This window comes from Balaenoptera borealis (genome assembly GCF_965194805.1).
Source record: "Balaenoptera borealis genome assembly, chromosome: 4".
NCBI lineage: Eukaryota > Metazoa > Chordata > Mammalia > Artiodactyla > Balaenopteridae > Balaenoptera > Balaenoptera borealis.
In genome coordinates, this window is record NC_138861.1 from 44,092,979 (window position 1) to 44,119,381 (window position 26,403).

The following is a 26,403-nucleotide window of genomic DNA, read 5'->3' on the forward strand; positions in this document are numbered from 1 at the left end:
TATATATATAATCAAACAAATTATATATATATATGTATATGTATATATAAACAAACTCTCTGCCCCTCTTCCATTTTCCTACCAAGTAAACTTATATCTCAGTAGTTAAATTACAGGATATCGAAGGGGAAGTGTGACTCAACTAGAAGGATGAGCATCACCAAGAGATGGACAAAGGGACTTTGTGTCTTTTTGGGACAGGGATTAGTGTTTTAGATTGGACGAGGGTCACATAATGTTTGGTAGAGGCATGCCTTTGAAATTATTTTTATTTGCAAATTAAGGATAGTTAAAAGAGGTTTGTAGACAAGTGGAGGACTGTGGTGACATTGTCATGTGTCAATTAGGCTAGAACTTTAAGTTTCCCAGAATTCATTTCCTCTGTGGTTTGGGGTTAGGATGAGGCTACAGTTGACTCCAGAAAAAATATGCATAAGATTTAGAAGGTGGAAGTGATGCTCTCTGAGGCTGGTGGGGGGGTACAAGGCACCTGCTGCTCCATCACAGGGAGGCTGATCTCTGGCTGGACCCACATTCCCCCAGCTTCTATCAGATCCTCCTTTGGTCTCTGGGAATTGTAGGTCAGGTGTGTGCACAGCTTCATGGTGAAGGGCACCAGCTCCTTCTGAACAACAGCAGTGTCATTGAGGTTGGAGGTGGTGAGAGACAGGTACAGGTACCAGTTTGCCTTTGCAGGTTCCCCTACTTCACACCCATCTTTTCTCTTCCTGCTAGTACTCAGACCTGCAGCAACTTCAGGCGTGCTCCAGGTACACGGAGGCAGTAGCCTCCCACTGGATCCTTTACCACTTCTACATTGCACAAGGTCTGTTCCCAACGTAAATCCCCTTCTCCATATCACTCATAGTGGTCTTGCTTCTCTGTTAAACCCTGACTAACACAAATGGATTCTATCTTTCTTTTTTCAAACCAAACCCTGACCAATATAAATTACAAGATAATGGTCCATCTTTCTATTTCATTTAATAGACAGATGTTAAATGAATGAATCCACTTAAGAGTTCATTCTGTGCTTTGTCTTCATCACCAAACACTTGTTTCCTAATCCCTTGTCAAGAATTCATACCTACTGCATCCAACCAGGGTTTGCCAGACATTGAATGCAGCAACAGATAAGGTGGGTTCCTGCCCTCGAGAGCTTGTGGGGAGAAAACCAGACATGTAAGTGGTAAAACTGGCTTTTATTGCCACAGCTCCACTAAACTGCTTTTTAAAGGTAATTGAGGATTGACAACTGAAGACTCTAATTGCCAAACCCATTGTTTGCTTATCCACATCCCACTCATCTTCAGAAGCAATGGCATCAGGCGTTGCTAACGATTCTCTAGAAACTGAGCCTTATAGGAGCAGGACACTTTTTTGTCTTGTTTTGTGCCATGTCCTCAACACACAGAATAGTATCTGGCATGAGGAGGTTATTAAAAATTTGTTGAATAAATGATTGAATACATTTGCTTCTTAAGATTTGCTCTGTCACTGGCTCCTGAGATGTTGTAGTCTCCTTGTATTTCTTACTAATTTCCCCCCCTTTTTCGTTGATGTCTCCTCTGTAAATATAGGCCTTCCTCAATATTCATTCTCTGCTTAATTCTTCCCTCTAGATTTTATTTATTAAACAAATATTTAATGGTTACCTAATATGCACTTGAAATTATGCTAGTTACTTGTAATCCAACAACAGTGAATAAGTCAAGGCTGCTTCTGCTCTGATTTCATCCAATGGACCTCAAACACCATCTCCAAGAAGATGAATTCCAACGTTTCGACTGCTTCTTGGGCCTTTTTTTATGGATGCCCTCAGCTCAAAATTCAATACGTGTGTAATAGGTTTTGCCATCACTCACCAAAATATTCTTATTTATAGGTGAAGCCAAATCCGGCCTCTGTACCCTGACACCAAATTAAATTGCAGAGACAGAGTTTTGGGTGAAGTAGAAAAGAATAGCTTTATTGCTTTGCCAGGCAAAGGGGGCCACAGCGGGCTAATGCCCTCAAAACTGTGTGTTCTGACCTGGAGGGGGTAGTGAGAAGTTTTATAGTAATGATTCAAAGAGGGCATGATCAGCTGGTGGACATTATTCTGACTGGTTGGTGGGGAGGTAAGCGGGAGTCAACATCATCAGCCTTCTGGTTCCAACCAGTCTGGGGTGTATGTGCTTGTGGGCAGCATACAGTTAACTTCTCCCACCTGGTGGGGGTGTCAGTATCTGCAGAACAGCTCAAAGATATAGTTATGTGTATCCCTTGAGGAGGAACCAGGACCCTGCCCCAAGGCTGCACTGTTGTTTCTTGACTGCTCCTCCCTTGTCTCTGCATCCCCTCCCTTCCCTGATTAGCAACTGTTTGAACCTGCCCTGTTGGAACTCAGGGAAAGTCATGTAGGCTGAATGAAGCCTATTGCCTGTAATCAAGAAATAGGGGACACAGAAAGGCTTTTGTGGCCCAGAGCCTGCTTAGTTTCATAGACACCCTTTATCTGGCCATCCTTTATCTTTCACAGCCCACCAATCATTCAGTCGTATTGCTTCTTTCTCGTTTCCATCCCATTCATTGCTCCTGACCTAGTTTAGCCTTGTCAGCTCTCACCCCATGAGTACTGTCAGCCATCCAACTCTGTTCCCAGGGGGGCCTTTTCCTGCCCTCCTTCCCAGTGCTGCCGGGATAATCTGCCTCAGAAGTTTTCAGTGGCTGCACATCTCTTGAGCACAGCATCTAAGGCTCTCCATCTTCTTTCCCTAAATCTCCTGATCAACATTTATGCATAAATTTCACTATTTACCACCCTCCCTGGACTTATGGCCATTTCTTGGTACTTTATGTGCTAAGGGCTGAGGCTGAGGCAGGAAAAAAGTGGGTTTCAGGCCGGACACTTACAACTAGCCTCCTGTTTGCATTTCCTGAGACAGGAGGTAGGTGGGCCCCAGGTTAGATATTTATAACCAGCCTCCTGTTTGCTCTACGAAATGGAAGTAACAACAGAAACAGGGTAAATAGCTAGGGTTTGTCTCCTGAGGACGCCTTAAAGTTAACAGTCGTGGTAGGAACAGAGAGGGGCTAAACCCTGTTTGAGGAAAAGATCAATAGGTCATATATTTCCCATCCTTGGGGCAAGGGAGACACTGCACATGTGCAGAAAGGCTCCTTGGGGGTCAAAAAGGAGGGGACACCACCATAATATATGATGCTAAGGCTGCCCCATAGGCCTCTGGGCTGGAATCCATCTTGGAAAAAAGTTGCACACACATATTGGTGAGGGCCCTAGGGCAGGTCAGGTGTGGAAAAAGAAACCAGATAATTGGCCAAAGGTAAACAAAGACAGGGAAGAACTGCCCTATATAAATGATTTAACTGCCTCTTTACTGTTCTCCTCCTCATTACAGGGGAGGCCCACACCCTTTCTCTCCGGGTGTGCATCTCTGCCTTGCTTTTGTCTTAACTAAACTGTTTCTCTGTGTGCTCTCCCACTTGTTGTTTTGCTATGTCTCTAATAATAAGCTTTGTACCTGTTTTTAATTTTTGCCTCCTTGAGAAATTCACTTTTCACTGGGGACAAGAGCCAGGGGATCTGCCGGCTAAGATTCCTGGTTTTCATCCAGACTACCCAGGTTCAATACCTGGGCAAAGAATTAAGATCTCGCTTCACGCCACCGCTCACTGCTGCCTCTCCAAGATCAATGCTGCTTCCTCAGTCTGGAATGTCCTTCACTCCTTCTCCAATTGAAGTCCTCTTGGTCAGTGAAGATTTGGCTAATCACCACCCAAGAAATGCCCAAATTAACCTAGTTAAGGAATGAGTCATTTATTTTTGTTATTCTTTGCTTGCACTTTTTCTGTCTTGCACTATAGTAATTCTTTCCTTGTTTTCTGCTCCTAGTAGACTGTCAGCTCCTTAAAATGCTTTATTTATCTTTAGGTCTCCGACAACAGCATCTAATGTAGGAACTGATGATGGTAGGTGCTCAATAAATGTTTATTTAAAAGTATTCAGAGGTGAGAACTAAAGCACTTTCCCTGGGGAGAAGGATGAATACAAAATAAGGTAGGAAGAGATGCCACCAAGTGAGGCCAACCACGGTACCCAGAGCCTGGGAGTGTCAGAGACAAACTTGTACAAGGCCCAGCCAGGTGAGGGCAGGGGTGATGGGGAGTTTGTATGAGGAAGGGAATGGAGTTCAGCTACAGAAGGCTTGAAACATTTTGACTGCAGAAATCATTCTCATATTGAAATTAATGGAAGCTATCACTTTCTGAGAGATTCTAGTCTTGACTAGTCCTAGCATCAGCCAGTTTGACATTCTATCTTTATTTCCCCTTGATGCTAGAACATTTCGAGCATCAATGAACAAGGCAGCTGACTTGATGAGGGATTATAAAATTTGGAAGGATTTATTACTTGATGCCTGACTTTCTCTAGAATTTCTCTCTGTGTCTTCTCCATCAACAAACACATCTTCCAAGTAGAAGTCAAGAATCTTTTTTAAACAATTTTATTGGAGTGTAGTTGATTTACAATGTTGTGTTAGTTTCAGGTGTACAACAAAGTGATTCATTTATACATATACATATATTCATTCTTTTTCAGATTCTTTTCCCATATAGGTTATTACAGAATATTGAGTATAGTTCCCTGTGCTACACAGTAGGTCCTTGGTGGTTATCTATCTTATATATAGTAGTGTGTTTATGTTAATCTCCAGCTCCTAATTTATCCTCCCGTCCACCACGTTTCCCCTTTGGTAACCTTAAGTTTGTTTTCAAAATCTGTGAGTCTTTTCATTTATATCATTAAAACATTAGATTCCACATATGAGTGATATCATGATATTTGTCTTTCTCTGTCTGACTTACTTTACTTAGTATGATAATCTCTAGGTCCATCCATGTTGCTGCAAATGGCATTATTTCATTCTATTTTATGGCTGAGTAATATTCCATTGTATATATGTACCACATCTTCTTTATCCATTCCTCTGTCAATGGACATTATGTTGTTTCCATATCTTGGCTATTGTAAATAGTGCCACTATGAACATTGGGATGCATGTATCTTTTCAAATTATGGCTTTCTCCAGATATATGCCCAGGAGTGGGATTGCTGGATCATATGGTAATTCTATTTTTAGTTTTTTATGGAACCTCCATACTGTTCTCCAAAGTGGTTATACCAATTTACATTCCCACCAACAGCGTAGAAGGGTTCCAGAAGTGAAGAATCTTAAGTGTTACTGTCTTGTAAATGTCATGCATTTGGTTGAATATAATCTCTCTTTCTGACTGCACACGTGCATACATGTGTGCACACACACACACACACACCACACACACACACACACACACACACACACAAGAGACTTGAGCCACGAGACATGGGTCTAAATTGTGTTGTGCTGTGCCCATGGAAAAGGGCACTTGCAAAAACGTTCATTCAGGACCCAGTGACTCAGTGAGGAGTGGCTTTCCTGGGCGTGTATACACGATCAGTCCTCTTTGATCTGGTGACTCTGTTGTTTTGAAAAACTTTAGTTTTTTCCAAAACAGAAGAAAAATGCAGTTTACTTTTTAGAACAGAGATAGTGGTGAGGCGACTTATTTATGAGTTATTGCAAAATACCACAAGGAACAACAACCCAGGAAGGACAGGGCAACTATGGGCAACCTGTTGACAATTTTCTGGACAAATTTGAAAAGTGTGTTCCAGTGAGCCTTGGGATTGACAATGGATAAAACCACATCCTCTACAGAAAATATTAAACTTGGGCATGGAAGAGATTTCATTTCCTCATCCAGTCTTCCGGATTTCGGAGCTTTCAACCCAAATGATTGTGGTGAAATTTTTGGTGCTGGAAGACGTATTATTTTTATTCCTGTCTGTTCATCATGGGGTTGGGGGTGGGGCTAGTGCATTTTAATTTAATTTAATTATTAGCATCTAATAATTAGCATCTAATTAATTAATTGTTAGATGGTCTTTGCAAACACGGGCAATTTTTACTATACCTATTGTAAGGTGCATTCTGTGGTTTTTATTTTTTTTTTTAATAATAAATTATTGTGAATAAAGTTTACCTACAGCAGGACAGGTGACAGGCCCCCACCACCATTTCCAGCATCTCAGCAGCGTTGCACTCAGTGGTAAAAGTTTGGTTATCCAGTTGGGATATTCCATTTTTGTCCAGAGTCCGTGGTATACTCTACTCGGATTTTGTTTTGGGCTCTGCTGTGCCTGGTGACTCACAATTGGGGTCTGAGGTCACACACACGCGCACGGCTTGTGCTGAGGTGCTGAGTCACTTTGGGTCTGTTCTTAATTCACGGGCTGTGATCCTCAGAGGCAGGATTCAGCCCTGAGTGGAATCCAGTCTGGTTCCCTGAAGCCCTATGTCCTTCCCTAGAGATGTTTGGTAATGACACTTTGTATAGTTTCACCATAATCTAGAATGATTATTCACTTCGATCATGTTTTGAGTCCCCATAAACATGTGGAAGAAATGGACTATATTTCAAAAATAAGTGGGAAGAAAGAGTTAATTCATGTTGGTGTGTTTGTCTATTTGACAACCTCTCTAAGGACCTTGATTTGTGTTTTGAACATTAACTCCACTCTGGCAACCAGCCAATGGTCAGCGTTGTCTTCGTTTTAGTGAGGAAACTAGGTGCTCAGAAACATAAGCATCTTACCTTATGGCTGGGCTGGCCCTTCAGCCTTCGGAAGGGTCTGACCTATAGGTCTTACTCCTTTAATCACTAACCATGTATCCTCCGTGGCCCCTTCAGTTCACTCTCCACAAGCATTAGCCAGGTAACAAACACAAAATCGGACATTGACAAATTTCCAAAAAATCAGAACTTGTGTTTTTTTGCACATCCGATTCTCACAGAGAGAAAACAGCTTTCCAACAGCAACAGTAAAAATGAACCGCCTAATTAGAACAAGGTTTTTTGAAAGCAGGAAAAGTATTTATTTACTTTAGGTGCCTGTAATTTCAAACTTGAGAGTTCTATATAAAAGGTTTGAAAAAGAAAGAGCTGGTATAATAAGTGTGCAAAAAATTGGACAGTAATGTCACTAATGAGACCATTTGTTGAAAAGAAAAATGAAGAAGGCACTGGGGCTGATTGTGTGAGACACTGAGTCATGAGAGAAGGACAAAAGAGAAATAAGGTAAAAACTCATTTTTTTATGTTTTGGTTTTTTCCCCCAGTTTTGGTGGAAGCTATGGTTAGCTGTGCCCCGGGCCTGTCTTAAATCTTAGAAAGAAGATTTTACAGGGATCACCTTCGCTTGTGTCCACCTTCTGTCTGTCAAGAGTGAACCTCTGTCCCTTGAGATGTCATATGAAATCAAGGGGTCTCCTTGGCTTCTGCTTTAGTGCTCTCACCTCTCCCTGATCACTTGGGACAACTTGTGGGCAACCTCTGTGTCCCCAAGAGCATGACGGTGCCAACAGATTCCAGAAGAAGGGGAGGTGGACTGCATGCTCTTTCATGGGGTTTTTGAACAACCAATTTGATCTCCAATGTGTAAGTGTTTTCTCTCAGTTCATGAATAAAGCCAATTTTTCCTTCTTTTAAAGATGTTTAATTCATTTCGATAGCAGTAGAAAATCATTTGCCAGTGGCACTGGAAGTGAACTTGCCTTTTCCGGGTATTAGTTTTCCTCAGCTGTAAAAGAAGGATTTGAAAAGTTTTTTTTTGTTTTTTTTTTTTCCTATTGCTAGAATATACAAGTGTCCTTTTAGTCTACTGCTAATCCAAACAAATGAGCATATTTTCTCTTGTAAATGGGCAGGGTGATTCTGCTACTTATCTGTTCCAATCTCAAGCACTGAGCCAAGTTTACTTCTAACCCACTCACTGTCTTTGATTAAGTGAGTTTTAATTTGTATGTCTGTATGTATGAATGGATGTATTTTTTTCATTACTCATCCCTTTATGAACAATACTTAATAGTTCCTAAGAAGTATTGGAGGGAGTTATGAGATGTTCATAAAATTCTGCATGATTTTCAGACCAAAGGCAGTAAAGTTTGGTTATTCTTAGCAGCAGCTGCCTGCAAATCTGGACCATGCTCCTGATGGCAACTGGTTTTGGAGAGGGAACAACAGAATGAGTTATTTCTCAGTGTATTTTTTTTTTCTCCAGATTGAGAGCTTTAAGGGAATGTTATGTTTGGTCCCTTGAAGAATAAAATCTGAACTCTCCCTGGTGACTGGCAGGGCCCTAGTGGATCTGGCCTGTGCTGACAGATCTGACAGCATCGCCCACCACTCCTGTCTCTACATGCTGGCCAAGCTGCCTTCTCCCTACCCTACAGATGCTCTCAGTGGTTCCTACATTAGGGCCTGAGCTTTTCCTCTTGCCTCTGACTGGATTGCTGTCCCCAGATTTCTGTGATTGCCTCTTTCTTGTCATTTGAGGCTCTGCTTAGATGTCACCTCCTCAGAGAGGGCTTCAATGGCCACCAGATTCAAACTAGCCCCCAGCCCCATCCCTGCCTCACCCCCCAACCCAGTCATTATCTACCTTATCACCTGGTTTCGTTTTCTCACAGCAACTAATGCTAGATAAAACAGTCTCATTCACTTATTTGATTGACTGTTCATTGTCTGTCTCCCCCTTGTAGAATGTTATTTCCTTGAGAGCATAAACTTTGTTTTGGTCACAACCGTATTCAGCAAATAATTTACTCAGTGATAAACGAGTGAATACTCTGCTCCACTGCTGTCCAATTGAACTTTCTGCAATGATGAAAATGTTCCATGATTTGCACTATCCAGTATGGCAGCCATGAAGTCACATGTGCCTATTACACACTTGAAATGTGCCTTCTGTAACTGAGAAACTGAATTTTAGGTTTAAGTTGCTTAGTTTTAATTAATTTAAATTTTAAATCATCCTGTGGCTAGTGGTAACCCTATTGGATGGCGCAGTTCTATTCTGCCTTTGGTACTTAATGATCGAGTCAATAGCAAGATATCAGTAGCGATGTTAATAGCAAGAGCACTAACAACGTTTGGAGTGTTTTTCTTTATGATATTTTCTCTTTTTATCTCTTAATGGGCTCAGTGGAGTAGAACAATATCATCCAACAAACCCACGCAAACCCACCTTTTGAAATTCAGATTTTAGCATCTGTCGTGGGAGCAGCAGAGAAAATTTTATTAGCTGCCCTATGCTTTTCAGGACTGGCATCTTTCTTATATGTTTTCCTTCTGTTAATAACCTAATAGTCGGTTGTGTGGGGTTATATATCTAACAGCTTCTTAAGAGATAGGATATCAGGGTTTCCTGGTGGCGCAGTGGTTAAGAATCAACCTGCCAATGCAGGGGACACAGGTTCGATCCCTGGTCCGGGAAGATCTCACATACCGCGGAGCAACTAAGCCCGTGCGCCACAACTACTGAGCCCACGTGCCACAACTAGTGAAACCCGTGCACCTAGAGCCCATGCTCCGCAGCAAAAGAAGCCACCACAATGGAAGCCCACGTACCGAAACGAAGAGTAACCCCGGCTCTCCGCAACTAGAGAAAGCCTGCATGCAGCAACGAAGACCCAACGCAGCCAAAAATAAATAAATAAATAATTTATTTAAAAAAAAAAAAGAGATAGGATATCAAATGGATTTCAATTAAAAGAGCCCAAATGCATGACTGAGCTTAAAAAAACGATACGTCTTTTGGGAGAGAGACATTCAGCGTTATATGGAACTCTTACTTCAGGGTGTAATTTATTCAGGGAAAACAAGAAGAACCCACACCCTCATTTATAGTTAAGTCAGAACAAAGCTCTTTTGTAAAGAAACTGTTTATGTACCCTCAACACTTTCAAGGCATCATTTGGGGCATATTACCTCACAGGTGATTTACATTTTCTGTTTAGTATCACTTCTTTTCCTCAGTCTGTGAAAGGAGGTTGAATAGTGAATTTTTCCAGGTTTGCAGCTTTCCGCTGCTTAAGCCTGGAGAAATACTCCATGTATTTGGAAGCGCGCTGCTAGGGGAATAACAGTTTTAAGACTGCTGACTTATTCATCGTTTATCATCATTATATGGTGTCTGTCAACAGAAAACCATTTCCCAGAATTCCATAAGGAGTTGTTCCATATAGAAGAATGTAGTCTTGTGACAAGAAAAAGACATTGCAGTGAAGAGTAATAGGAAAGAGGGTGAGGGAATAAACAGAAGCTTTTAGAGCTAATTCATGGCTGGCGTCATCTCCATTAGCATTGGGACTGTTTGACATTGAGTTCAGAGAACATGACCGGGGCTGGTTTCCATCTGTCATGGTGATTAATGGGAGTATTGTTAGGTAATAATAGTTTAATAACATAGCTGGAGCCAAGGAGGCACACCAAAAGTGTATATGTAATTCTAAAACCAGGAGGAACTGTGGATAAAACCACAAGAGCCAGGAAATTGGGGTCCTGTTCTCAGCTCTACCACTTAGAAAAGGGCAGCCGGGGAGAAACTTTTCTCAGAGTTGAAGAGGGTTAAAATAGCCTACCAACAGGGTGAAGAGAGCTGTCTTAGTTCTCAGGAAGGATGGCATCTTGTTGATTTTCATGTACCTGTATCTAAAGGACTAAAAGAGTTTGTTAAACCATAACTCTTCTGAGACATAATAGCTGGGATAACACAGCCAATGCATTAAAGAGGGAGAGACATTCCCTTATGTCAAGAGGCTGGATTCATCTCTTCCAAAAATTATTTAGACTACTTTATATGATATGATCCCACACTCAACTCAATGACTATCTACCATTGATGTGAAACCTAAGTAGTTAAAATTGTCTGAGTCTGCAAGAGGCAAAATCTGGTCAACTTGTAACAACACACTTCATTGAAGTCCTCCATTCTCTCAAATGGAAACAACTGTTGGTGGGCCACAGACCCAACAAGACCCCCATACACTCAGAGCCTAGACCATACGGGCTTTTACTCTAGACTGTTGCAACTTTTCAGGAGAGAAATCACTTTCCATACAGAAAATGGGCAACAAGAGGCTATTTACATGTTGGTTTTCCTTCCTGACAAGCAAAGAGACACCTGACCTAACGAGGTGCTGTCCAGGTTTTACTCAAAAAATTGGCACCAAATGGATCTGAGCATGAATGGAAAAAGCTTTCAGAAAGTAAGAGTGGGCTTATGGGAGATGGGAGGACAGAATCTTGCCACATGTCCTTTTCTGGATGATGATGTGCTTTGAACCTGTGGGTTATTGCTCAGTGTTTAGTCCATCATGGTATCAGGACAACTGGAACCCCACTGGGAGAGAGGCAGGCCTAGATGCACTAAAACTAACAAAAGATGCTTGAAAGTAAGTAAAGGATCACAATCCAAGAGAATGAATAAGAGCTTTGGGGGCTTGCTTTTGTCCTCAGTGGTTTAGACTGTTTTTCTTTCCCACTTCCAAATGGACATGCTGGGACTCAGGGAACTAGAGCAAAGTTTAAAAGTCCCAGGCCAGGTATAGGATTTTATTACATGTTTGGAGAGATGATGAATGCTCTTCATCATCTCTGCTTGAGCACAGGCAAGCGGCTATTTGATAGTGGTAGAGAGATTATTTCTATTGACCCAAATCAGGGAAGAGGTGATGCTGGATGTCTGGTATGCAGGCTTCTATTTAGGTCTGGTCTCAGTTGGGATGTGTCTACCCTGCACACAGTTAAATGGGGGATTTGATTTTGGTGGGAGTACTAGGTTTTGTGTTTACTTTCCTTCTCCTGCACCCAACCAAGGAAAGGAGTTGTGATCAAAATAGATCTAGGTCAAGGCTATTTCTTGGTCCACAGGACAAGACTATGGAGCTTTTGTGTAATTAGACAATGAGTTCAAGGTTTGGACTTGCAGTGGCCTCATTTTGGACTTTCCCTTCCTAGGAAGCCTGGCCTGCCCTAAAGAGGCTTGTGGTGGGAAGTCAGCCCAGCTCTAGGCCCAGTAAGGAAACTTTTGCTTTCCCTTCGTTTCCCTTGCACATTTCCTTCAACTAAGATTTGCTTGTTATCTGAGTTGTAGGATGAAGATGAGCCTTCGGTGTGGGCTAGGGATCAGCCTTGACATGAATAGAAAAACTATCATGAGGTTTGGGGCAAAGCCCTCTGGGTAACGAGTGCCTTGGCCTGGTCTTCCTCTCTGAACATGCATTGCTCTCAGAAACATTGATTGAGGTGGCTGGATGGAAGGATCATGGATCCCTAGCCATTATTCAAATGTTAACTTAACAAGACATGATTTATAAAGTAAACGCTTCCAGTGTCTCTTTTGAGGCTGCTCATATTGCTCCAATAAACTGCCTCATATCCTTTACTTGAGGCTGTAGGGACACAGATGGAACTATCTGGGATCTTAGACCCCCCCAAACTGTGAGAGGATAAGGTGATGTTCCCAGGTAGTCAAGTCACAAGGATGGGCACTTTCTCTCTCTCCTGTTCACTCTCTTTTGTTAGATAATTAAGCTGTGAATTGGCACAGTTGGCCTGGAGTAGTGCAGTGAGTGTTAGCCTGGATTTCAGATGCTGTGCTCACCTCCTAGTTCTCTCTGATCAAAGCGCACGTCCATCCAGGTCTTTTCTTTCCAAACCGAAGGGGATTATGTGGGTAACCTCCAAGTTCCCTCCCACCAATACTGTGCTGAGATAACGAGGTGGAGAACTGAGGCAATTCTAATAGAAGATCAGTGACCAAAGACTCTTTTGTTTGAAATATAAACATTAGGGACTTCCCTGGTGGTCCAGTGGTAAAGAATCCACCTCCCAATGCACGGGACGCGGGTTCAATCCCTGGTCGGGGAACTAAGATCCCACGTGCTGCAGGGCAACTAAGCCCGCATGCCGCAACTACTGAGCTTGCACACCTCAACTAGAGAAAGAAAAACCCACACGCCCAAACTAGAGAGAAACCCACGCGCTGCAACAAAGAGCCCACATGCCGCAATGAAAGATCCCGCACGCCTCAACGAAGATCCCGCATGCTGCCACTAAGACACTACGCAGCCAAAAAAATGAAGAAAATAAATAAATAAATAAATAGTAAAAGAAAGAAAAAAGACACCAAGTGTGAATAACAAATGGTGTAACTAAATTACTAAAAAAAAAAGAAAGAAAAAGAAATACAAACATTAGAGCACACACACACACACCTCTAATAGTTTAGTTTAAAAAGTTAAGGTTTAGACTGCTCATTAGTTAAGTAATTGGAAAAGTCTCCTGTCTGCTGTTAGTTGAGGCAAAGGCACTTTGGGAGTGTGTGTGTATATGTGTCTGTGTGTGTTTTACTTGAAATTGCTAGATAGTACTTTAATTCTTGACTTATTTTTGAAAATAAACACCATACCATTCACAGACCTAGTATATGTTTTTATAATATTTTATGATATATTTATTTCATTTTCATGTTTTTCTCCAAAGGCATACTTTATTATTCTTCATATTAAATGCCTATTCATTGGTGTTCATCTCCCCAATTCTTTGTTTCTCTTGAACACCTATTCTCATTACTGTGGTCTTATATTCAGCTCTCAGAGGGGCTAGTGACAGCATGTGCTAATGGGACTCTGGGTCTGATCCCTGTACAGACCTATTTTTTGGCCAGAACTTATGCCCTTTCTCCACCAGTGGTCACAAGTGAGCCCAGGAGAATGTGGGCGGCTCTACACAAATCCATGGCCACTGTCGGAAACAACAGTTTGCAGTGGGCTTTCCCCTTCTTGTGAGGGTCAGTAATAATGAGCTCATTGTTGTCAGGCTAAGAAGATATGAGCGTTTGCCAGCAAAAATCATTTGGCAGCCCCCAGTGGCAGAGTCACATTCAGGGGCTGGCAAGGGGACGCAGAGAGAGGCAGCATCTCTTAGTTCCACTGCCTGATGACCTTCAGACCCATCCTGATGGTTTTCTAGGCACTGGACGTAGAACAATGTTTCATGGCTAGTTTACTGAAATGACGATTTCAGAGCCCCAGATACTCTTACAGAGTGGTAGGCTAGCTATCCAGTGTTGACGGCAAAACTGTTGCCTCAGTTCTCTGCCTCAGTTAAAATTGCAATTTGACCTAGGGAAAATTTAATAGTGGCTGGGCTAAAACTAAAAAAATAAATATAAAAAATAAATATACCAAAGAAAGGGAGGGGCAAAAAAGCCTCAAAATGGGACTTCTATTTTACAGTTATGATTTATTATTATACTTTGTACTACTTTGTACTATTGCAATTTCTTGACTGAATAAAGTTCTCCCTTATTTGTACGTGATGATTATTTGTATGTTACACTGTGAAACTATGAGTTTTCAAGTTTCCATAGCTTTATTCCTTTCTGGGTAGGAGTTTCCTCGGACTCTTCGGTCTAGAAATTTTCGGTGAGAAATTAGTAGAAGAATCTGTCATGAGGAAAAGTGTTCTGTTACCCTACCATTAATATCTTTCCCAGAGAGAGAAAAGTAACACGCCCAAATTGGAGGATAAGGTTAAGTTTAGGAGGATAAAATTTGGAGGATATAGGAAATGGGTGTTCTGGATTGGGTGCTGTCAGAAAGCAGGAGTGATGTTAGAACTGGGTGTCTTCATGACTCCTATTGATGGGGAGGGCAGACTAGAGCTTGAACAAAGCTGTGACTGGGAAAGAAGTAGCAGTCACTCATCTTAGCCAAGAGGGGGGACGTCAGGTGTTGTGTGTGTTGCACGGTGACCTTGTTTTTGTCTAGTTTGATCATCTCAGAGTGACCTTGTCTGATGCTGATGTTCTGAGAGACTGTTTACATCTAGCAGGAGATGGATGTAAACATGGTCTAGCTATGAATGTCAGACCAGCCCGCAGATGCCAGGATCTGTTTTGTTTTCTTCTCATTTCCCCCAGAATACCCGCTCAACACTTTCTTCTGGCACCCTACACATCATGTTTTATGTGACAGTCCTTTATGCTTTTTTTTTTTTTTTAACATCTTTATTGGAGTATAATTGCTTTACAATGGTGTGTTAGTTTCTGCTTTATAACAAAGTGAATCAGTTACACATATACATATGTTCCCATATCACTTCCCTCTTGCATCTCCCTCCCTCCCACCCTCCCTATCCCACCCCTCTAGGTGGTCACAAAGCACTGAGCTGATCTCCCTGTGCTATGCGGCTGCTTCCCACTAGCTATATATTTTACATTTGGTAGTGTATATATTTCCATGCCACTCTCTCACCCTGTCACATCTCACCCCTCCCCCTCCCCATATCCTCAAGTCTATTCTCTAGTAGGTCTGTGTCTTTATTCCTGTCTTGCCACTAGGTTCTTCATGACCTTTTTTTTTTCTCCCTTAGATTCCATATATATGTGTTAGCATACTGTATTTGTTTTTCTCTTTCTGACTTACTTCACTCTTTATGACAGACTCTAACTCCATCCACCTCACTACAAATACCTCCGTTTCATTTCTTTTTATGGCTGAGTAATATTCCATTGTATATATGTGCCACATCTTCTTTATCCATTCATCCGATGATGGACACTTAGGTTGCTTCCATGTCCTGGCTATTGTAAATAGAACTGCAATGAACATTTTGGTACATGACTCTTTTTGAACTATGGTTTTCTCAGGGTATATGCCCAGTAGTGGGATTGCTGGGTCATATGGTAGTTCTATTTTTAGTTTTTAAAGGGACCTCCATACTGTTCTCCATAGTGGCTGTATCAATTTACATTCCCACCAACAGTGCAAGAGGGTTCCCTTTTGTCCACACCCTCTCCAGCATTTATTGTTTCTAGATTTTTTGATGATGACCATTCTGACCGGTGTGAGATGATATCTCATTATAGTTTTGATTTGCATTTCTCTAATGATTAATGATGTTGAGCATTCTTTCATGTGTCTGTTGGCAATCTGTATATCTTCTTTGGAGAAATGTCTATTTAGGTCTTCTGCCCATGTTTGGATTGGGTTGTTTGTTTTATTGTTATTGAGCTGCATGAGCTGCTTGTAAATCTTGGAGATTAATCCTTTGTCAGTTGCTTCATTTGCAAATATTTTCTCCCATTCTGAGGGTTGTCTTTTGGTCTTGTTTATGGTTTCCTTTGCTGTGCAAAAGCTTTTAAGGTTCATTAGGTCCCATTTGTTTATTTGTGTTTTTATTTCCATTTCTCTAGGAGTTGGGTCAAAAAGGATCTTGCTGTGATTTATGTCATAGAGTGTTCTGCCTATGTTTTCCTCTAAGGGTTTGATAGTGTCTAGCATTACATTTAGGTCTTTAATCCATTTTGAGTTTATTTTTGTGTATGGTGTTAGGGAGTGCGGTAATTTCATACTTTTACATGTAGCTGTCCAGTTTTCCCAGCACCACTTATTGAAGAGGCTGTCTTTTCTCCACTGTATATGCTTGCCTCCTTTATCAAAGATAAGGTGACCATAGGTGCATGGGTTTATCTCTGGGCTTTCTATCCTGTTCTTTTGATCTATGTTTCTGTTTTTGTGCCAATACCAAACTGTATTTATTACTGTAGCTTTGTAATATAGTCTGAACTCAGGGAAACTGATTCCTCCAGCTCCACTTTTCGTTCTCAAGATTGCTTTGGCTATTTGGGGTCTTTTGTGTTTCCATACAAATTGTGAAATTTTTTGTTCTAGTTCTGTGAAAAATGCCAGTGGTAGTTTGAAAGGGATTGCATTGAATCTGTAGATTGCTTTGGGTAGTAGAGTCATTTACACAATGTTGATTCTTACAATCCATGAACATGGTATATCTCTCCATCTATTTTTATCATCTTTAATTTCTTTCATCACTGTCTTATAATTTTCTGCATACAGGTCTTTTGTCTCCTTAGGCAGGTTTATTCCTAGATATTTTATTGTTTTTGTTCCAATGTTAAACGGGAATGTTTTCTTAATTTCACTTTCAGATTTTTCATCATTAGTGTATAGGAATGCAAGAGATTTCTGTGCATTAATTTTGTATCCTGCTACTTTACCAAATTCATTGATTAGCTCTAGTAGTTTTCTGGTAGCATCTTTAGGATTCTCTGTGTATAGTATCATGTCATCCGCAAACAGTGACAGCTTTACTTCTTCTTTTCCGATTTGGATTCCTTTTATTTCTTTTTCTTCTCTGATTGCTGCGGCTAACACTTCCAAAACTATGTTGAATAATAGTGGTGAGAGTGGGCAACCTTGTCTTGTTCCTGATCTTAGTGGAAATGGTTTCAGTTTTTCACCATTGAGGACAATGTTGGCTGTGGGTTTGTCATATATGGCCTTTATTATGTTGAGGAAAGTTCCCTCTATGCCTACTTTCTGCAGGGCTTTTATCATAAATGGGTGTTGAATTTTGTCAAAAGCTTTCTCTGCATCTATTGAGATGATCATATGGTTTTTCTCCTTCAGTTTGTTAATATGATGTATCACGTTGATTGATTTGCGTATATTGAAGAATTCTTACATTCCTGGGATAAACCCTACTTGATCATGGTGAATGATCCTTTTAATATGCTGTTGGATTCTGTTTGCTAGTATTTTGTTGAGGATTTTTGCATCTATGTTCATCAGTGATATTGGCCTTTAGTTTTCTTTCTTTGTGACATCTTTGTCTGGTTTTGGGGTCAGGGTGATGGTGGCCTCGTAGAATGAGTTTGGGAGTGTTCCTCCCTCTGCAATATTTTGGAAGAGTTTGAGAAGGATAGGGGTTAGCTCTTCTCTAAATGTTTGATAGAATTCGTCTGTGAAACCATCTTGTCCTGGGATTTTGTTTGTTGGAAGATTTTTAATCGCAGTTTCAATTTCAGTGCTTGTGATTGGTCTGTTCATATTTGCTATTTCTTCCTGGTTCAGTCTCGGCAGGTTGTGCATTTCTAAGAATTTGTCCGTTTCTTCCATGTTGTCCTGTTTATTGGCATAGAGTTACTTGTAGTAATCTCTCATGATCGTTTGTATTTCTGCAGTGTCAGTTGTTACTTCTCCTTTTTCATTTCTAATTCTATTGATTTGAGTTTTCTCCCTTTTTCTCTTGATGAGTCTGTCTAATGGTTTATCAATTTTGTTTATCTTCTCAAAGAACCAGCTTTTAGTTTTATTGGTCTTTGCTATTGTCTCCTTTATTTCTTTTTCATTTATTTCTGATCTGATCTTTATGATTTCTTTCCTTTTGGTAGCTTTGGGGTTTTTTTGTTCTTCTTTCTCTAATTGCTTTAGGTGCAAGCTTAGGTTGTTTATTCGAGATGTTTCCTGTTTCTTGATGTAGGCTTGTATTGCTATAAACTTCCCTCTTAGCACTGCTTTTGCTGCGTCCCATAGGTTTTGGGTCGTCGTATCTCCATTGTCATTTGTTTCTAGGTATGTTTTGATTTCCCCTTTGATTTCTTCAGTGATCACTTCGTTATTAAGTAGTGTATTGTGTAGCCTCCATGTGTTTGTATTTTTTACAGGTCTTTTCCTGTAATTGATATCTACTCTCATAGCGTTGTGGTCGGAAAAGATACTTGATACGATTTCAATTTTCTTAAATTTACCAAGGCTTGATTTGTGACCCAAGATATGATCTATCCTGGAGAATGTTCCATGAGCACTTGAGAAAAATGTGTATTCTGTTGTTTTTGGGTGGAATGTCCTATAAATATCAATTAAGTCCATCTTGTTTAATGTATCATTTAAAGCTTGTGTTTCCTTATTTTCATTTTGAATGATCTGTCCATTGGTGAAAGTGGGGTGTTAAAGCCCCCTGTTATGATTGTGTTACTGTCGATTTCCCCTTTTATGGCTGTTAGTATTTGCCTTATGTATTGAGGTGCTCCTATGTTGGGTGCATAAATATTTACAATTGTTATACTTTCTTCTTGGATCGATCCCTTGATCATTATATAGTGTCCTTCTTTGTCTCTTGTAATAGTCTTTATTTTAAAGTCTATTTTGTCTGATATGAGAATTGCTACTCCAGCTTTCTTTTGATTTCCATTTGTATGGAATATCTTTTTCCATCCCCTCACTTTCAGTTTGTATGTGTCCCTAGGTCTGAAGTGGGTCTCTTGTAGACAGCATATATACGGGTCTTGTTTTTGTATCCATTCAGCCAGTCTGTGTCTTTTGGTGGGAGCATTTAATCCATTTACATTTAAAGTAATTATCAATATGTATGTTCCTATTCCCATTTTCTTAAATGTTTTCGGTTTGTTATTGTAGGTGTTTTCCTTCTCTTGTGTTTCTTGCCTAGAGAAGTTCCTTTAGCATTTGTTGTAAAGCTGGTTTGGTGGTGCTGAACTCTCTCAGCTTTTGCTTGTCTGTAAAGGTTTTAATTTCTCCATCACATCTGAATGAGATCCTTGCTGGGTAGAGTAATCTTGGCTGTAGCTTTTTCTCCTTCATCACTTTAAGTATATCCTGCCACTCCCTTCTGGCTGCAGAGTTTCTGCTGAAAGATCAGATGTTAATCTTATGGGGATTCCCTTGTGTGTTATTTGTTGTTTTTCCCTTGCTGCTTTTAATATGTTTTCTTTATATTTAATTTTTGATAGTTTGATTAATATGTGTCTTGGCGTGTTTCTCCTTGGATTTATCCTGTATGGGACTCTCTGTGCTTCCTGGACTTGATTAACTATTTCCTTTCCCATATTAGGGAAGTTTTCAATTATAATCTCTTCAAATATTTTCTCAGTCCCTTTCTTTTTCTCTTCTTCATCTGGGACCCTTATAATTCGTATGTTGGTGCATTTAATGTTGTCCCAGAGGTCTCTGAGAGTGTCCTCAGTTCTTTTCATTCTTTTTTCTTTATTCTGCTCTGAGGTAGTTATTTCCAGTATTTTATCTTCCAGGTCACTTACCAGTTCTTCTGCCTCAGTTATTCTGCTACTGATCCCTTCTAGAGTATTTTTAATTTCATTTATTGTGTTTTTCATCGTTGCTTGGTTCCTCTGTAGTTCTTCTACGTCCTTGTTAAATGTTTCTTGCATTTTGTCTATTCTGTTTCCAAGATTTTGGATCATCTTTATTATCATTATTCTGAATTCTTCTTCAGGTAGACTGCCTATTTCCTCTTCATTTGTTAGGTCTGGTGTGTTTTGACCCTGCTCCTTCATCTGCTGTGTGTTTTTGTGTCTTCTCATTTTGCTTAACTTACTGTGTTTGGGGTCTCCTTTTCACAGGCTGCAGGTTCGTAGTTCCCGTTGTGTTTGGTATCTGTCCCCAGTGGCTAAGGTTGGTTCAGTGGGTTGTGTAGGCTTCCTGGTGGAGGGAACTATTGCCTGTGTTCTGGTGGATGAGGCTGGACCTTGTCTTTCTGCTGGGCATGTCCATGTCTGGTGGTGTGTTTTGGGGTGTCTGTGGCCTTATTATGATTTTAGACAGCCTCTCTGCTAATGGATGGGGCTGTGTTCCTGTCTTGCTAGTTGTTTGGCATAGGGTGTCCAGCACTGTAGCTTGCTGGTCGTTGAGTGAAGCTGGGTCTTGATGTTGAGATGGAGATCTCTGAGAGATTTTCGCCGTTTGGTGTTACGTGGAGCTGGGAGGTCTCTTGTGGACCAGTGTCCTGAAGTTGGCTCTCCCACCTCAGAGGCACGGCCCTGATGCCTGGCTGGAGCACCAAGAGCCTTTCATCCACATGGCTCAGAATAACAGGGAGAAAAAATAGAAAGAAAGAAAGAAAGAAGATAAAATAAAATAAAATAAAATAAAGGTATTATAATAAATAATACGAAAAAAAATTATTAAGAAAAAAAATTTGTTTAATTTTTTATAATAAAAAATAAATAAATTAAGCAAAAAATTTTTTAATTTTTTAAAATAAAAAATAAGAAAAGAATTTTTAAGAAAAAAATTATTAAGAAAAAAATTTTTTCTAAATTTTTTAAAATAAAAGTAAGAAAAAAGTTATTAGAAAAATTTATTAAGAAAAAATTTTTTTTAATTTTTTAAAATAAAAAATAAAAAATAATTACTGAGAAAAAATTTTTTTAATTTTTTAAAATAAAAAATAAGGAAAAAAGTTTTTAAGAAAATATTTATGAAGAAAAAAAATTTTAAGTTGTTTAAAATACAAAATAAGGAAAAAAATATTAAGTAAAAATTTATTAAGAAAAAAAATTTTTTAAGTAAAAAAAAAAAAAATGAAAAATGGACGGGCCAAACCCTAGGACAAATGGTGTATGCAAAGCTATACAGACAAAATCTCACCTAGAAGCATACACATATACACTCACAAAAAAAGGAAAAGGGGAAAAATTAATATATCCTGCTTCCAAAGTCCACCTCCTGAATTTGGGATGATTTGGTGTCTATTCAGGTAATCAACAGATGCAGGTACATCAAGTTGTTTGTGGAGCTTTAATCTGCTGCTTCTGAGGCTGCTGGGAGAAATTTCCCTTTCTCTTCTTTGTTTGTACAGCTCCAGGGGTTCAGCTTTGGATTTGGACCCGCCTCTGCATGTAGGTCGCCTGAGGGCGTCTGTTCTTCGCTCACACAGGACGGGGTTAAAGGAGCAGCTGCTTCAGGGGCTCTGGCTCACTCAGGCCGGGGGGAGGGAAGGGTACGGATGCGGGGCGAGCCTGCGGTGGCAGAGGCTGGCGTGACGTTGCAGCAGCCTGAGGCGCGCCGTGCGTTCTCCTGGGGAAGTTGTCCCTGGATCACAGGAGCCTGGCAGTGGCGGGCTACACAGGCTCCCGGGAGGGGCGGTGAGGAGAGTGACCTGTGCTTGCACACAGGCTTCTTGGTGGTGGCAGCAGCAGCCTTAGCGTCCCTTGCCTGTCTCTGTGGTCCGCACTGATAGCCACAGCTCACGCCCCCCTCTGGGGTCCACGCTGATAGCCGCGGCTCGCGCCCGTCTCTGGAGCTCGTTTAGGCAGCGGTCTGAATCCCTTCTCCTTGCGCACCGCGAAACAAAGAGGCAAGAAAGTCTCCTGACTCTTTGGCGGCTCCAGACCTTTTCCCGGACTCCCTCCCAGCTAGCCGTGGTGTGCTAACCCCTTCAGGCTGTGTTCTTGCAGCCAACCCCAGTCCTCTCCCTGCGATCCAACCGAAGCCCGAGCCTCAGCTCCCAGCCCCCGCCTGCCCTGGCAGGTGAGCAGACAAGCCTCTCGGGCTGGTGAGTGCTGGTCGGAGCCGAGCCTCTGTGCGGGAATCTCTCCGCTTTGCCCTCCGCACCACTGTGGCTGCGCTCTCCTCCGTGGCTCCGAAGCTTCCCCCCTCTGCCACCCGCAGTCTCCCCCCACAAAGGGGCTTCCTAGTGTGTGGAAACCTTTCCTCCTTCACAGCTCCCTCCCACTGGTGCAGGTCCCGTCCCTATTCTTTTGTCTCTGTTATTTCTTTTTTCTTTTGCCCTACCCAAGTACGTGGGGAGTTTCTTGCCTTTTGGGAGGTCTGACGTCTTCTGCCAGCGTTCAGTGGGTGTTCTGTAGGAGCAGTTCCACGTGTAGATGTATTTCTACTGTATCTGTGGGAAGGAAGGTGATCTCCACGTCTTACTCTTCCGCCATCTTGCCCAGACCCCCCAAGTATTTGTAAAGCTGTGAAAATTTAGAGGTATGTGATTAGAAACAACTGCCCCTCCCTTTTTTTGGTATATTGATTTTTTACTTTAAAGACATACCATAAAACATATATGGTGTAGATAACCTGGCTGAGTACAAGTGCTTTTTAAAACTTTAATAAGTTTTAAACTTTTAAAACTTTAATAAGCAGAGAATTTTTACATTTTGTTTGTCTTTGCATTCTCTGTGGAAATAACACCCAAACCTGAAACCCCAAAACATCGCCCTCAGTAAAACCTGCTGAAGATCTGGGCTGAACCTTTTTCACTGTTGAAAGTCTTTTATAACCTGGCTAGGCATTAGGCAGCTTTAAAATCTGGCAAGTCTCTGGGTTCCATTAAGAACTCATTTAAATCCTTTTTCACTTGAGCCTGAATTTTAACTAAGCCCTGGTGGATTTTAATTAGGATTTTTACAGAATGAGATGAGGATGGAAATTAGATTAATGTGAAGAAACAATGGAAGAGATAGCAAATTAGATAATTTACAACTCACATGTCTAGATTTTAGTGTAGTCATCAAATTGCTACTAACAAAGAAATGAATCATTAACGCGATAAAGTATGTCACAGATGATGAAATTAGGGCAGACTTTGGAAAACTCTAGTAACAATAAAAACACGCAAAGTTTTGTGGCTCCAAAACAAATTGCCTGCATCCCCTGAAGCCAGGTTTAGTTGAAATAACTAAACTAATTAGATAAGAAATAATGAGTGAAAATAAAGGTTTAGGTCAGGTGAAGAAAAGCTATATATACAATCGGTATGGGATGTTTGTATTAAAGTCTTCTTTTAAGGTATGTGGGAAAGGAAAATGCAAATTAAGTCTGGTGCTACATAGACCAAGGCCAAAGTTTTCAAACTGTACAGTATTGTTTGGTGCAAAACATTCTCTTTCCTCAACTGCCTCCCGTCATTCCCAAACACAAAGCAAATGCTGTTTATCACCTTGGAGCTGGACTCATGTCAAAAGTCATTAATTCCACCCTGCTTGACAGCTATTTTCAGAAAAAGTAATGACTGATTATTAATGCATAGTTCATTTCTCTGGTGGAACACTTAAAATTTAAAAAAAGGTCATATAGGAAAGTTGACTTTTCTTTCTCCTGGTGTTCTGTTCCACAAATTTGCCACGTTTAGAGGTTTTTGTGTTAACACGCCCACTGTCAGGTTACAGAACAATTTCCTCACTGCTAGAAACTCCCTGTGCTTTCCCTCTGTGGTCACATCCTTCTTCCATCCAGCAGAAGACTTTTGAAGTTTTGGTGCAGGGTTGTGTTTCATGGAACCTGTCCCTAAGTCGTCACTTCTGGATCATTGGAGAAGTGTGTTCTCTCTTCTTCTCTCATCTTGGCAGTTTGCTCATATGATCAGTGCCTCTTCCTGAGTGTGTTATACAAGTGCCAAATGTCTCCCAAACTAAATGGCATTGGATTGAGTATGATCATCTGACCCACTGACCCAAAGGTCAGGTGTGCAGAAAATTTGCTGGAGTAGCACTTCTGATCACAGGATCTAGCCATTTGGAAGTAGCGGTAGCCCAGGGAAGAACCTGAGATCTGACATAGATGGATTTCAACCCAGGGAATGGAAGTGGGAAAAGGACACCCAAGACTGAGGAAGTGCATGAGCAAAGGATGAAGGTGGAAAAATTCAAGACACTGGGGAAAGCCATGGCCGTCCACACAGCTGGCATGAAAGCTACGTGGAGTGGGGGAGTGGAGAGTGAGACCCACAGGGATGCCAGAAGAAAGATTTTTATTAACTGATGGTGGGAGAACATTGACCCATTTCTGAGCTGGTGCACATCTGAAATGTGCTTCCAGAAGAATCATTGTGCAGGACAAACCAGGCTTCGGGGACAAGAATACTTGGGACATCCAGAAAAGGATCCCGATGATACCACAGCTGCTCCTTTCGATGCTCTGTAGCAAGGATGAGCTGGATGTTGGTATCTGAATATCATATGATATCCCTTATATGTGGAATATAATTAAAAATTACACGATGAACTTATTTATAAAACAGAAACAGGCTCACAGATCTCAAAATCAAACTTATGATTACCAAAGGAGAAATGTGAGGGGGAAGTGATAAATTGGGAGATTGGGATTGACATATTCATACTACTATATATAAGATAGATAACTAATAAGGACCTACTGTATAGCACAGGGAACTCTACTCAATATTCTGTGGTGACCTATGTGGAAAATAATCTGAAAAATATGGATATATGTATTGATATATGTATAACTGATTCACTCTGCCGTACACCTGAAACTAACACAACATTGTAAATCAACTAGACTCCAATAAAAATTTTAAAAAAGAGTAGCTTACATATTGTCCTTAACCATCCTTTGGTCACTTTAAAGTTTAGAATTTAAAAAAAAGTCTCTAGTTAGTGTTAAAGATACATACCAGGTGGTGTTTACCTGATTATCAGATTTAAGATTCCACTGCCTAGAATGAGAAAAACTATTATCTTCACAAGACTTATTCTTGTCTGAGTGGGCTACACATTGTACATATAAGAAAAGATAGCAACTCATACCTCAGATCTGTAGGAACCCATTAATTAATTAATTAATTCATTCATTCAAAAAGCATGCTTCAAGCACATGTGTTATGTGTAGCATGTGGGCTCTTGAAACCCAGTGTGCAGGTCGGGCTAGATAGCTGTCAGGAAACCATGGTCACCTCCTGACCATCTCAGCTTAAGCCAGCCTGGCTAGGCTGGTCAGCTTTCATCTTTTCAGTAAACCCGGGAACTTTCCACTATTATCAGTGTCTTTTGGGGCATTGATCCTTTTTTATCTGCCTTCTTACATTTCTTATATGCTTCCATCCTCCGCTTCCTGCTAATCTCAGGTTCCTGACCCAGATACTTGAACTCTGCCCCAGCTGGCCTTCTGCATGATCTGGCCTACCCAGCCCATCACTTGTATTGGTCCTTATTCTTACCTATGTCTGGGCTCTGATAGGCTTCCCTAGTGCTGACGTAAGACCTCCTTCTGATGTTACCTAACTGGGGCATATTCCTATTGTGGACCTGTGGTCTCATTTATTTCAGGCCACTGAATTGACCTTGGCCAGTGGCTTCAAGTTGCATCTTCCACCACTGTTCACAATTTTCACTTTGCTAACATCACGTTGTGTTCAGGTCTCCATGCACCACCTCACTCCAACAGAAGAATGCAACACCTGTTTTACTCAAATGGCACCAAGAGTTGGTTTTGGGCACATTTGGTTCAAGGAATAGTTTTTCATTCTAGTTTAGTTCCAGATGAATTATTAGAAGCCCAGATTTAGTTCTGCTTTAGATAGTTTCAAGAGACCTAAAAAATAAAAAAGAGACTTGGTTCAAAATTGGGTTAAAAATGTATTCAGTTCTAGGGCCAGAAAATTAGAATGGTTTCTTCTAGTTTTAGAGTTTTGAGTTTCTGCTTGGATTGGAGAGAAAATAGACACGATGGATGTGTTTGCTGTTATGACTAAGTAATGTGTCATCTGAGGGGCTGGACAAGTGTAAAAGTAAAATTGAATTTCTAGTGATTGACTGTGACACTGTGGGATAGAAATGTTTTACAAGCTGACAGTCCTAGAGCCAAGCACAGGAAGGCAGGGAAGACCCTAACACGTGTGGTCTGACACCACAAACAACTGTTCTCCTTTGGGACAAAGAAGACAGTTAACCTTTGTTGTCCCACACAGGGAACTCAAGAAATCTGTGGAGCATATGTTTTTCTCATTTCTCTGAGGACTACCAAGAAGAGAGGGGCCTTGTTTAGGAAAACACCAAGGCTTGGATGCTAGGGTCAGATGAATGTCTTGAAAAGGCTACCATTCTTCCATGTGACCTTCTCAAAACTGTTTCATGAGAGTTCTTGACACTCC

The 26,403-nt window shown here is 40.9% G+C and overlaps 1 long non-coding RNA gene across 1 annotated transcript in view; it reads left to right on the forward strand.

The window, feature by feature from the left end:
* The first annotated feature begins 2,821 nt into the window (after nt 1-2,821).
* The window catches only part of LOC309628463, a 332,638-nt gene continuing 309,056 nt past the window's right edge, over nt 2,822-26,403 (forward strand). The window contains exon 1 of the long non-coding RNA XR_014244543.1: nt 2,822-16,189. This is a non-coding gene — a long non-coding RNA (uncharacterized lncRNA). The remainder of the gene's footprint in view (nt 16,190-26,403) is intronic.